The 13,509-nt window shown below is 42.5% G+C and overlaps 1 long non-coding RNA gene across 1 annotated transcript; it reads left to right on the plus strand.

Annotated features, from left to right (window-relative positions):
• Window positions 1-349: 349 nt before the first annotated feature.
• On the plus strand, window positions 350-12,936 carry LOC120994204. Its single transcript, XR_005777359.1, has 3 exons — window positions 350-446; window positions 8,850-8,862; window positions 12,925-12,936. It is a non-coding gene; the product is annotated as an uncharacterized LOC120994204 (long non-coding RNA).
• The last annotated feature ends 573 nt before the right edge of the window (window positions 12,937-13,509 follow it).

The following is a 13,509-nucleotide window of genomic DNA, read 5'->3' on the forward strand; positions in this document are numbered from 1 at the left end:
ATACTGATACTGGATATCCTCCTGTGGTCATTCCAAGCTCTTTAAACTTGAACCCATAGTTCAGCCAAAGTGGTTGTTGGCTGCTGTAAATGGAAAATCCATCGCCCCATCCAGTCCCAGACATTCTTGAATGGGGGAGAGATGTGGTGATGGAGCTGGCCAGGGGAGCTACTGGATGCTCTGAAGAGCATGTTATATGGCACGGGCAGTGTGTGTGTGTTATCTCCAAAAAAGTCAGTAGGACTTTTTTCTATGATGTCCTGCACATACCAAAGGCTGGTCAATGTTCCTTCCATGATTAACTGATGGAAATGGCCATGGTTACTGTTTCAAAACGTGAATTCAAAAGATGTGAGAATGAATAAGCTTACACGGGCTAAGTAAATAAACATAATTACTAAGTGTGATTAGATATAAGGTAGAACAGACAAATCACATGCAGAGTAGTAAAAACTAACCAATCATCACTGGCCTACACATAAAATAAGGGGGGATTCCGAATCAACCTTGTCATAGCACATGGACTACACCCCATGGTGATGCTACAGATAAGGATATTAATTAATCCTACCTGGATGAATTTTCTCAAAGGAGTGCCACCTAATTGTCTGTGCAAAGCAGGGTTATGCCTTTCAGCCTCACCCCCCAAAGATGTCCAGTGTACAGCACACATGTCTCTGAGATAACCACTCAGGAATCTGGCTTTCTCAGCACACTGTGGGTGGGGGGGTTTGTTTATGTTATCTAACTATAATTACATAGAGTATAGAAGATAATATAAAAGGAGACAGATTTAAAGGAGACAGAACCAAGCAGTTCTTAAAAATACCCTTACAACACAGTAGCTAATGGCACACCACACCATGGCACCCGGTGTTGGTCCTGTGTGTCTCCGCACTATGTATTATGGCAGTAGGTGCACTCCAGCCCTCCTGTGAACTCAATGACAAAAAATAGTGTTCAGGGATTAAAACAGGTTCTGCTATCAGTTCAATAGGGGGGCTGGAGAGCGCCTGCTGAATTTGTATAGTGAGAGATTGGAGTCCTTAAAAAATCAGTCACTAAAAAAAACAAATGAAATATTTACTATAAGACTAAATGGCATATCAATAAGAATGACTGATAACTGGTTGGTGAGGAGACAGCCTTTGTTTTGCCTGTACTGCTCTGTTAAAATTCAGAGATTTGCTTGATAGCAGCCATATGGACATAAGTATAGTGACTACAGAGGTGGGATTTACCTATAAAGCATGTACTCTACACAATGATTTCTACGTAGAGTGTTATGGGCATGCTCTGTGACCTTTATAGAAGTCATTGTGCAGGAAGGGGTAGGAGTGATCTGTGATGTCACCAATTATAAATAATGGATCCTTTATTATGTATATATCGGTGTTTTCTGTCACTTTATTCCTGCATATGATGATAATGAGATGACTGCTGGGAGGTGATTTCTACAGAATAGGAGGTATCAGTCTGTTATGTGGCTTAGTCGTGGAATCTATTTTTTGAATATGAAAAGGAATATAAAAATTAGAAAAAAACGGCAAAAGTTAGAAATACAAATAGATCATTTTCAGACGATGCATCCCCTTTAAATTTGTCAGAAAAATTAACAAAAGTTATTCATCTGTTGCTGCAGGCACACTCCAAGCAATTGTGTTGAAGGGAATGATTGGGAGGATCATGACACAAAGATTTTCTCTTTGGTGTTTTTAGAGTCCCTGAGTCATACTTGCCCCCTTGGCTCATGTGTTAGGCATAACACAGTATTATTTGTTTTGCCTAGACTTTTGTTTAACCCCTTAGTGCCACGTGATATTGCATTTTTTCACATCTTATCACTAAGCCTACAAAATTTGGCTTTTGGTATGCTATGATAAAAACAAAACAAAAAACAATGTTGCTTAGAGAAATATTCCTACCTCATGTGATAACATACAGTATAACTAGTATACAAGATCTGGGACCTACACCAATCCTTAGGATAAGTTAACATCACGTTTTTCCCATCCTTTTAACATACCGTATTTTTCGCCCTATAAGACGCACCGGCCCATAAGACGCACCTAGGTTTTTGGGAAGGAAAATAAGAAAAAATATATTTTTAACCAAAAGGTGTGCTTTTGGTGGGTTTGGAACTAATAGTGGTCTGTGGATGGCACTGTTATGGGGGGATCTGTGAAGGACACTATTATGGGGGGATCTCGGGATGGCACTGTTATGGGGGATCTGTGGATGACGCACTGTTATGGGGGGATCTGTGGATGACGCACTGTTATGGGGGATCTGTGGATGACGCTCTGTTATGGGGGGATCTGTGACAGACACTGTTATGGGGGAGATCTGTGACTGACAGTGTTACAGGGGGATCTGTGGATGGCACTGTTACAGGGGGGATCTGTGGATGGCACTGTTACAGGGGGGATCTGTGGGTGGCACTGTTACAGGGGGGATCTGTGGATGGCACTGTTACAGGGGGGATCTGTGGATGGCACTGTTATGGGGGATCTGTGGGTGACACTGTTATATATGTGCCATCCACAGACCCCCCCACCCCATAACAGTGCCATCCACAGACCTCCCAGCCCATAACAGTGCCATCCACAGACCCCCCACCCCTTAACTGTGCCATCCACAGATGTTCCCCATAAAACTGTTATCCACAGATTCCCCCCCCCCCCCCCCGCCGCTCCAGTGCTTCAGTATACAAATATAAAATGTCTCATTCAATTAAAAGTGATTAAACATGCCCCCTCACTCCTAATATTACCGTACATCCTAACAGCTTTTGTACAATGCAGGCAGGCCGGACGGCCGGCCGGCGCGTTTTTTACTGACGTCACTTGCCTGCGCCGCCTGCTTCATTCATAAAGTAGGCGGCGCAGGCACGTGACATCAGGGAGTTACGCTGCCGCCCGCCCGGCATGCCTGCATTCTACAGAAGCTGTTAGGGTGTACGGTAATATTAAAAGTGGGGGGGCATGTTTAATCACTTTTAATTGAATGAGACATTTTATATTTGTATAGTGCAGCACTGGAGCGGCGGGGCCGGAGTACAGTGACTGCACCGCCCCCGCAGCAATTGCCGGCCCCCAGCTCCTCCTCCCAGTCCCTCCCTGCTCACATATACATAGCAGCCTGCGATGTAAAACTGTCAGCATTCGCCCCATAAGACGCAGGGGCATTTTCCCCCCATTTTTATTGGGGGGGGAGTGCGTCTTTTGGGGCGAAAAATACGGTATCCAAAAAATGTATACGTTGAATGGATGCCTCAGATTGATGCCATACAGTGGCATCCTTTCAACATAGAATTTCATTGTAAAAAAAACATATAGTTTTTTTTACTAGACTGTGCAGGATACAAGAATGTGGTGTGCTGCATTTTTGTATCCCTTTTTTGTAACATAAATGATGTGAACCCACCCTTAGAATTAAGGAGTCCCTTCCCATCACAGCTCATTTCTTTCACATCAGTGCACTGGCCACTATGCAGGGAAACTGAAGCACAAAAATCACAGAAAAAGATACAAAACATCCTGCACGATATGATAACAAAATATGCGGATGTACATGGCACGGAAAACAATGCACTAACACAATAGATGCAAACATTATACATGGACTTAGCCCTCTCTCTAATAAAATCTGAGACTCTCAGGCAATATATTTTGATCAAAACACATCTGTGCCCACCTACCCGCGCCAAGGTGGTCTCAGTCAGGCAGGTCCTACGCTAAACCTACCTATGCCGTTGGGCATCTACATTCAGGAGAGCAGACCTTGCACATATAGTGTGCTGCTCCTAGTTACACTGAGGTGTAATCAGTGGAGGCCCCAGAGGTCAGACCTCCAGCAATCAAAAGTTATGACAAAACATGATGATATCACTTTATCAGATGAGAGCCCCTTTAAAGGCTATGGCCACCTTAGAAAAAAAATGATTCTCCATTTGTTAGTGGCTACCTTGAGTAAAAGAAAAAAAAAAGTTTCACTGTGTTTCTGCAATCTTCATTCAGTTTACAGATTTCTCCTAGTGCCAGACATTTATCATATTGATGTGTCCCTCCCAGTAATACATACTGGATGTGAGGTCTGTGTGCCTAGGATGCTTCTGCCTTCTCTAGTTCTCCTACATCAGCACAGATTCATTCCTGGACAGGTTTCTCCTTCTACAGCTCCTGAGGGATCTCCTCTCCTGTGTGCTTGTAAGGTGCGGATAGAGATCACTCTGTGTTTTATTGAGACTGTTGCTATCTGATTCTTATATTGTTTAGGACTGTTGACAATGTGCCTCGTTGTCAGTTGTGAACTGTATTTGGTCTGTTAGAGATTCTGCACAGAAGACCAGTTACTGCTTTATTAAATGGGTTGTTTGAGTGATTTGTACTAAAGATCTATCCTCAGGATGCATTATTAGTATCTGATCGGTAGGGGTCCAATTCCTGCTTGAAATCCATGTGGTTCTCCTGTGAGCACTGCAGCTTCCTTGCCCTTACCCTAAGCCAGTGACATTATGTTCATCAATTACATGGCCTAAACTCAGTCCCATTCAATGAATGTGGATGAGCTAGAATACGAAGCATAGCCTCATATCAGTGGAAGATGCTGTGCTTAGTAAGCTGCGAGGGGGCTGTGGCATTCACAGGAGGGGGTCCTGGATGGCAGACTGCTCCATATGTAGTGTGCACTAAGATTGTTATGCCGCTGACACGCAACTGAAGTGACCAGGATTGGAGATAATTCCGATCCCTGTCATTTTACCTCTCAGATACTGCGGTCAATACAGAAGTATTGTGGTATATAGTATAACCAATCTAATGATTGAAGGTTCAAGCAACCTTGAGAAGTCTGAAAAAATCTATTCAAAAAGGTTTTAAAAAAATAGCATATACAAGTGAGGAACAGAAGTATTTGAACACCCTGCGATTTTGCAATTAGAAATCATTGAGGGGTCTGAAATTCACATTGTAGGTGCATTCCCACTCTGAGAGACAGAATATTAAAATAAAATTCAGGAAATCACATTGTATGATATTTAAAGAATTTATTTGTCTTGCACTGCTGAACATAAGTATTTGAACACCTGAGAAAATCTGTGTTAATATTTGGTACAGAAGCCTTTGTTTGCAATTACAGAGGTCAAATGTTTCCTGTAGTTCTTGACGAGGTTTGCACATACTGCAACAGGGATTTTGGCACACTCCTCCACACAGATCTCCTCTAGATCTGTCAGGTTTCGGGGCTGTCGCTGAGCAACACGGAGTTTCAGCTCCCTCCAAAGATGTTCTATTGGATTTAGGTCTGGAGACTGGCTAGGCCACTCCAGAACCTTGATATGCTTCTTACAGAGCCACTAATTGGTTATCCTGGCTGTGTGCTCAGGTCGTTGTCATGTTGGAAGACCCAGCCACGACCAATCTTCAATGCTCTGACTGAGGGAAGGAGGTTGTTGCTCAGAATTTCACAATAAATGGCCCCATTCATCCTCTGCCTAATACAGTGCAGTTGTCCTGTCCCATTCGCAGAAAAGCACCCCCAAAGCATGATGTTACCACCCCCATGCTTCACAGTAGGGATGGTGTTCTTGGGATGCATCTCATCCTTCTTTTTCCTCCAAACACGACGAGTGAAGTTTAGACCAAAAAGTTCTACTTTGGTCTCATTTGACCACATAACTTTCTCCGATGCTTCCTCTGGATCATCCAGATGGTCATTGGAAAACTTCAGATGGGCCTGGACATGTGAGGACCTGAGCAGGGGAATCTTCCGTGCAATGCATGATTTGAAACCATGACGGCATAGTGTTCTACCGACAGTGACCTTTGAAACTGTGGTCCCAGCTCTCTTCATGTCATTGACCAGCTCCTCCCTTGTAGTTCTGGGCTGAATCCTCACCTTTCTTATCATCAGTGATACCCCACGAGGTTGGATCTTGCATGGAGCCCCAGTCCGAGGGAGACTGACAGTCGTCTTTAGCCTCTTCCATTTTCTAAAAATTGCTCCAACAGTTGATCTATTTTCACCGAGCTGCTTGGCAATTGCCCCGTAGCACTTTCCAGCCTTGTGGAGGTCCACAATTTTGTCTCTGGTGTCTTTTGAGAGGTGTTTGGTCTTGCCCATGGTAGTAGTTGGCGTCTGACTGACTGTGGGGTGGACAGGGGTTTTTAAAGAGCTCAGACAGGTGCTACTAGGTTAGATCAATGAGTGGAGTAGAGGTGGACTTTTTAAAGGCACAGTAACAGGTCTTTAAGAGCCAGAATTCCTGCTGTTTCTCTGGTGTTCAAATACTTATGTTCAGCAGTGCAAGACAAATAAATTCTTTAAAAATCATACAATGTGATTTCCTGAATTTTTTTTATTTATTCTGTCTCTCAGAGTGGGAATGCACCTACAATGTGAATTTCAGACCCCTCCATGATTTCTAAGTGGGAGAACTTGCAAAATTGCCGGGTGTTTCAAATACTTCTGTTCCTCACTGTTAGTATGAATCTTCTGTTTCAGGAGGCAGGCTGCGAGCAATTTCTTAAAAAGTCATTATTACCAGAAAACCCCTTTAACAAATCTGATATTAATGGCCTACCTGGAGTCATAAAAGTCTTGGAAACCCTTTTAAAGAAAGGTTTAGTAGAGCACTTCAACCCATGCATAGAAATCATCCTACAGACCTTGGAAATTATATCTTGGTTACTATGGGTAGAAACAAACTGACCAGTTGATTTTACAAGTTTATTGTAAAATTTACATTTCTCTTTACGTTACAGATGTACGCAAGGTTCAGTTGACTATGCAGTGGCCCATTATGCCACTGCTTATGATAATGTTTTATGTGTGAAATGTTCTTTAATGTTGTATTAGGTGTTATACTGTAGTGAACTAATTTTATGTTCTTCTGGCTGAATCATGGGGTTATTTCCAGGCCCTTGACAAATGTCTACAGGAAGGGGGAACTAAAGAGGGGGTGTGTGGAAGTAGACTGTGGAGGTAATGCACATTTTATGGCTACTGGACTCCGCAGGCTCCCAGTCAGGTACGTATCTATAGTGGAAGCAGAGAAAGTGGCTACTACGCGGCCTGAACTCAGAAGGAACCTGCCTGGTAGGAGGACTGAAATATTTTACAGTCGGGGCTCCCTCAGTAGTTATACAATACATACAGTTGCAAGAAAAAGTATGTGAACCCTTTGGAATTATATGGATTTCTGCACAAATTGGTCATAAAATGTGATCTGATCTTCATCTAAGTCACAACAATAGACAAACTAATAACACACAAAGAATTAAATGTTACGATGTTTTTATTGAACACACCATGTAAACATTCACAGTGCAGGTGGAAAAAGTATGTGAACCCTTGGATTTAATAGCTGGTTGAACCTCCTTTGGCAGCAATACCTTCAACCAAACGTTTCCTGTAGTTGCAGATCAGACGTGCACAACAGTCAGGAGTAATTCTTGACCATTCCTCTTTACAGAACTGTTTCAGTTCAGCAATATTCTTGGGATGTCTGGTGTGAATCGCTTTCTTGAGGTCATGCCACAGCATCTCAATCGGGTTGAGGTCAGGACTCTGACTGGGCCACTCCAGAAGGCGTATTTTTGTTTAAACCATTCTGTTGTTGATTTACTTCTATGCTTTGGGTCGTTGTCCTGTTGCAACACCCATCTTCTGTTGAGCTTCAGCTGGGGAACAGATGGCCTTATGTTCTCCTGCAAAATGTCTTAATAAACTTGGGAATTCATTTTTCCTTCGATGATAGCAATCCGTCCAGGCCCTGACGGAGCAAAGCAGCCCCAAACCATGATGCCCCCACCACCATACTTCACAGTTGGGATGAGGTTTTGATGTTGGTGTGCTGGGCCTCTTTTTCTCCACACATAGTGTTGTGTTTTTCTTCCAAACAACTCAACTTTGGTTTCATCTGTCCACAGAATATTTTGCCAGTACTGCTGTGGAACATCCAGGTGCTCTTGTGCAAACTGTAAACATGCAGCAATGTTTTTTTTGGACAGCAGTGGCTTCCTCTGTGGTATCCTCCCATGAAATCCATTCTTGTTTAGTGTTTTACGTATCGTAGATTCGCTAACAGGGATGTTAGCATATTCCAGAGACTTTTGTAAGTCTTTAGCTGACACTAGGATTCTTCTTCACCTCATTGAGCAGTCTGCGCTGTGCTCTTGCAGTCATCTTTACAGGACGGCCGCTCCTAGGGAGAGTAGCAGCAGTGCTGAACTTTCTCCATTTATAGACAATTTGTCTTACCGTGGACTGATGAACAGCAAGGCTTTTGGAGATACTTTTATAACCCTTTCCAGCTTTATGCAAGTCAATAATTCTTAATCGTCGGTCTTCTGAGAGCTCTTTTGCGCGAGGCATCATTCACATCAGGCAATGCTTCTTGTGAAAAGCAAACCCAGAACTGGTGTGTGTTTTTTATAGGGCAGGGCAGCTGTAACCAACACCTCCAATCTCATCTCAATGATAGGACTCCAGTTTGCTGACACTTCACTCCAATTAGCTCTTGGAGATGTCATTAGTCTAGAGGTTCACATACTTTTTTCACCTGCACTGTGAATGTTTACATGGTGTTTTCAATAAAAACATGGTAACATTTAATTCTTTGTGTGTTATTAGTTTAAGCAGACTGTGATTGTCTATTGTTGTGACTTAGATGAAGATCAGAAGTATTGTCATGCATTGTAAAGGGGATCAGACCCCCAAAAGTTGAAGTCCCAGAGTGGGACAAAAAATAAAGTAAAAAAAAAGTTAAATAAAAGTACAGTTCCCCCCAAAAAAATTTAAAGTTTCAAGTAAAATAAAAATAAAAATATTATTTTGCCAAAATAAAGGGAAAAAAGAAAAGTACACATATTAGGTATCGCCGCGTCCATATCAACAGAATCTATAAAACTATCACGTGACCTAACCCCTCAGGTGAACACCATCAAAAAAATTAAGTAAAAACTGTGCTAAATAATAAATTTTTTGGTCACCTTACATCACTAAAAGTGCAACACCTAGCGATCAAAAAGGCGTATACCCCCTAAAATAGCACTAATCTAAACGTCACCTCATTCTACAAAAAATGAGCCCCTACCTAAGACAATTTTCAAAAAAATAAAAACCTATGGCTCAGAATATGGAGACACTAAAACATCTTTTTTTGGTTTATAAAATGCTGTTATTGTGTAAAACCTAAGTAAATAATAAATTATACGTATCAGGTATTGTCGCGTCCAGAACAACCTATTCTATAAAAATACCACATGACCTAACCCCTCAGATGACCACCAAAAAAAAAACCAAAAAAAAACCGTGTCAAAAAAGCTATTTTTTTGTCACCTTACATCACAAAAAGTGTAATAGCAAGCGATCAAAAAGTCATGAGCACCCCAAAATAGTGCCAATCAAACAGTCATCTCATCCCGCAAAAATAATACCCTACCTAAGACAATCACCCAAAAACTGAAAAAACTATGGCTCTCAGAATATGGAGACACTAAAACATGATTTTTTTTGTTTCAAAAATTATATTATTGTGTAAAACTTACATAAATAAAAAAAAGTAGACATATGAGGTATCGCTGCATCTATAATAACCTGGTCTATAAAAATATCACATGATCTAACCCATCAGGTGAATACCGTAAAAAAAACAAATAAAGGTGTCAAAAAAGCAATTTTTTGTCACCTTACAACACAAAAAGTGTAATAGCAAGCGATCAGAAAGTCATAGGTATTCCAAAATAGTGCCAATTAAACTGTCATCTCATCCCGAAAAAAATTAGCCCCTACACAAGACAGTCACCCAAAAAATAAATAAAACTATGGCTTTCAGAATGTGGAGACACCGTAACAACCTGCTCTATAAAAATACCATATGATCTAACCTGTCAGATGAATGTTGTAAATAACAAAAAATAAATATGGTGCCAAAACAGCTATTTCATGTTACCTTGCCTCACAAAAAGTGTAATATAGAGCAACCAAAAATCATATGTACCCTAAAATAGTACCAATAAAACTGCCCCCTTATCCCGTAGTTACCAAAATGGGGTCACATTTTTGGAGTTTCTACTCTAGGGGTGCATCAGGGGGCTTCAAATGGGACATGGTGTCAAAAAACCAGTCCAGCAAAATCTGCCTTTTAAAAACCGTATGGCGTTCCTTTCCTTCTGCGCAATGCCGTGTGCCCGTACAGCAGTTTACAACCACATATGGGGTGTTTTTGTAAACTACAGAATCAGGGAAATAAATATTGAGTTTTGTTTGGCTGTTAACCCTTGCTTTGTTATTGGCAAAAAAAATTATAAAAATGGACAAGTGTAATTCTAAAATTTCATCTCCATTTTCTATTAATTCTTGTGGAACACCTAAAGGGTTAATAAAGTTTGTAAAATCAGTTATGAATACCTTGAGGGGTGTAGTTTCTAAAATGGGGTCATTTTTAGGTGGTTTGTATTATGTAAGCCTCACAAAGTGACTTCAGACCTGAACTGGTCCTTAAAAAGTGGGTTTTGCTTCTAAACTTCTAAGGCTTCTAACGTCCCCAAAAAATAATATGGCATTCACAAAATGATCTAAACATGTAGTAGACATATGGTAAATGTAAAGTACTAACTATTTTTGGAGTTATTACTATCCATTATAAAAGTAGAGAAATTGAAATTTGTAAATTTGCTAATTTTTCAAATTTTGTTGTAAATTTGGCATTTTTTTTATAAATAAAAACCAGAAAATAATCTCAGAATGGCCTGGATAAATAAAAGCGCTTTAAAGTTATCACCACATAAAGTGACATGTCAGATTTGCAAAAAATGTCTTGGTCCTTAAGGTGAAAATGGCAGGGTCCTGAAGGGGTTGAGAACTGTGCCTGCATCTCATGTAGATGATTGTTGATAGGGTTGAGCGAACCCGAACTGTAAAGTTCGGGTTCATACCAAACTTTTTGGTGTTCGGCACCCGAACCCGAACATTTCAGTAAAAGTTCAGATTCGGTGTTCGGGTAATATTAATATACCATTGGATCGGAGTTTTCTCCAATCCGATGGTAAATTTTAGCTTGAAGCGTCTCCATCACCATGGGAACGCCTCTATGTTAGAATATACCATCGGATTTGAGTTACAGTACAGACCAAAAGTTTGGACACACCTTCTCTTTCAAAGAGTTTTCTTTATTTTCATGACTATGAAAATTGTAGATTCACACTGAAGGCATCAAAACTATGAATTAACACATGTGGAATTATATACATAACAAACAAATGTGAAACAACTGAAAATATGTCATATTCTAGGTTCTTCAAAGTAGCCACCTTTTGCTTTGATTACTGCTTTGCACACCATTGGCATTCTCTTGATGAGCTTCAAGAGGTAGTCCCCTGAAATGGTTTTCACTTCACAGGTGTGCCCTGTCAGGTTTAATAAGTGGGATTTCTTGCCTTATAAATGGGGTTGGGACCATCAGTTGCGTTGAGGAGAAGTCAGGTGGATACACAGCTGATAGTCCTACTGAACTAGAATTTGTATTATGGCAAGAAAAAAGCAGCTAAGTAAAGAAAAACGAGTGGCCATCATTACTTTAAGAAATGAAGGTCAGTCAGTCAGCCGAAAAATTGGGAAAACTTTGAAAGTAAGGGCTATTTGACCATGAAGGAGAGTGATGGGGTGCTGCGCCAGATGACATGGCCTCCACAGTCACCGGACCTGAACCCAATCGAAATGGTTTGGGGTGAGCTGGACCGCATAGTGAAGGCCAAAGGGCCAACAAGTGCTAAGCATTTCTGGGAACTCCTTCAAGACTGTTGGAAGACCATTTCAGGGGACTACCTCTTGAAGCCAGACCCCCCTACCTCCCCAGTATTAAAATCATTGGTGGCCAGTGCAGCCCCCCCCCTCTCTCCCCAGTAGTAAAATCATTGGTGGCCAGTGCGGCCCCCCCCTATTAAAATCATTGGTGTCCAGTGCGGCCCCCCCTCCCCCACCCTTAATTAAAATCATTGGTGGCAGTGGCTACAGGTTAACAACCCCCCTCCCCCCCATCATTGGTGGCAGCGGTGCGGCAGTTCCGATCGGAGTCCCAGCATTATACTTACGTGCGCTGTCTGTGGCCGGCCGGGCGCTCCTCCTACTGGTAAGTGACAGGTCTGTGCTATAAGCAATGCGCCACACAGACCTTTCACTTACCAGTAGGAGGAGCGCTGGCCGGCCACAGACAGCGCACGTAAGTATAATGCTGCTAAAAGTGCTAAGTAACCATGGCAGCCAGGACTGCAGTAGCGTCCTGGCTGCCATAGTAACCGATCGGAGCCCCAGCGATTAAACTGGGACTCCGATCGGAACTGCCGCTTCGCTGCCACCAATGATAAGGGGGGGAAAGGGGAGGCTGCACTGGACACCAATCATTTCAATAGTGAGGAGGGAGGGGGGTCATCTTTAAAAATCCCCAAAGAGTTCACATTGTGCTTGTCAAGTATTTGTGAAAGAGTAACAATACCCTTTGAGACCCAGATATCACGGTCGGCGTGGCTATCACATACGTGACACAGAAGGAGGGAACGAGGAAGGCCCTGCCCAAGTGAGAGGGAAGATGGTGACCCCTGACTCACCTGGCGGCTGGCACCTGGCTGCCCTGACGTCCCTAGACGGGTTCCTCACCCGTACGCCGATCACGTGCCTAAAGCCCTGGCTTTCCCTGAGCTGAGCCCTAGGTAGTGAACAGGGCGATGGGAACACTAGTCCGCACCACTAACTCTAAGGGAAAACACCAAAGGGAGGACAGACAACACAGACTCAACATATATTCCCAGGTGGGCGACAACAGGAGACAACAATAAGCCAAACAGGGATCCGGAGGGTAGCACACAGGAACAACAACCAGGATTAACCACTCCAGTGGGTCAGTATAGATGTCCAGGCAGGAAGCTCTATAACTGGCAACTAGAGAAGTGTGAGGGGAGAATATAAGGAGGTAGGGAGTGGCAGACACGAAACAGCTGAGGAGGAGAAGCTACGGATCCCTGAGAGAGACAAAAAGGATAGCAAGGCAAACACAGAAAACAATAACTAAGAAACACCATGATCTTTAGATATAGAGCGCGCAGCCACCCGCTGCGACTTCCTGACCCCGGGTATAACGGAGTCAGACGTGGCTCTTGATACCCTCGTGACACCAGAGCTGAGAATCTGGTTTGGCCCTGAATTCTTCACGTGAGTTGTCATGCCAGAAATGGGTAATGGAGGTCCAGCTACAGCATAACCCTTTTTCAAAAATTATATAATATAAATAGTTTTAATATATAACAAAACAGCAACCATGTCCCTATATGTCCAGACCCACACCAGGCCACCCGGAGGATACTGCCGGGGAGTAGGGTAGTTGACCCTAATAACGTGTACTAAAACTTGGCCCTAAGCCCAGGGGCGGCCCCTAATGGTGGAGCCCCCCTGTCCTCGAACCTGGCTAACAACTCCTATTAGGCCCTAGCGTGATGAAGGAGGTAGTTATAA

This window comes from Bufo bufo, chromosome 3, assembly GCF_905171765.1.
Source record: "Bufo bufo chromosome 3, aBufBuf1.1, whole genome shotgun sequence".
In the NCBI taxonomy this organism is placed as follows: Eukaryota; Metazoa; Chordata; class Amphibia; order Anura; family Bufonidae; genus Bufo; species Bufo bufo.